This window comes from Microtus ochrogaster, chromosome 1 (genome assembly GCF_000317375.1).
Source record: "Microtus ochrogaster isolate Prairie Vole_2 chromosome 1, MicOch1.0, whole genome shotgun sequence".
Classification (NCBI taxonomy): Eukaryota; Metazoa; Chordata; class Mammalia; order Rodentia; family Cricetidae; genus Microtus; species Microtus ochrogaster.
In genome coordinates, this window is record NC_022009.1 from 52,780,296 (window position 1) to 52,780,685 (window position 390).

Sequence of the window (390 nt, forward strand, 5' to 3'; positions counted from 1 at the left end):
CTAGTCTACAGAGTAGGTTCTCGATTATGTATAGTTCTAGGGCAGACTAGTCTACAGAGTAGGTTCTCGATTATGTATAGCAGCACCTTATTTCAAAAAAAAATGCTTAAAAAAGAAAAGAAAAGTAATCAAAAACACATTTCACTATTTTTAAGACGTTGAATTTCTGATGTTGTCCAGTTTTATTTGTTGTTGATTGAGATTAGGATAGAATGAACAGTTCTTGGCAATTACTTGGGAATAGCATAAGACAAAACATTGTTAATACTTTATATTCATTTATGCATGCAGAGGAAACAGAAGATCACAAAGTCACTTTCTTCAGACTATAAAGTTGGTTATCAAAACATACCTCATAAACCCGGCTTCATAGTATGCATGGTAATCTCA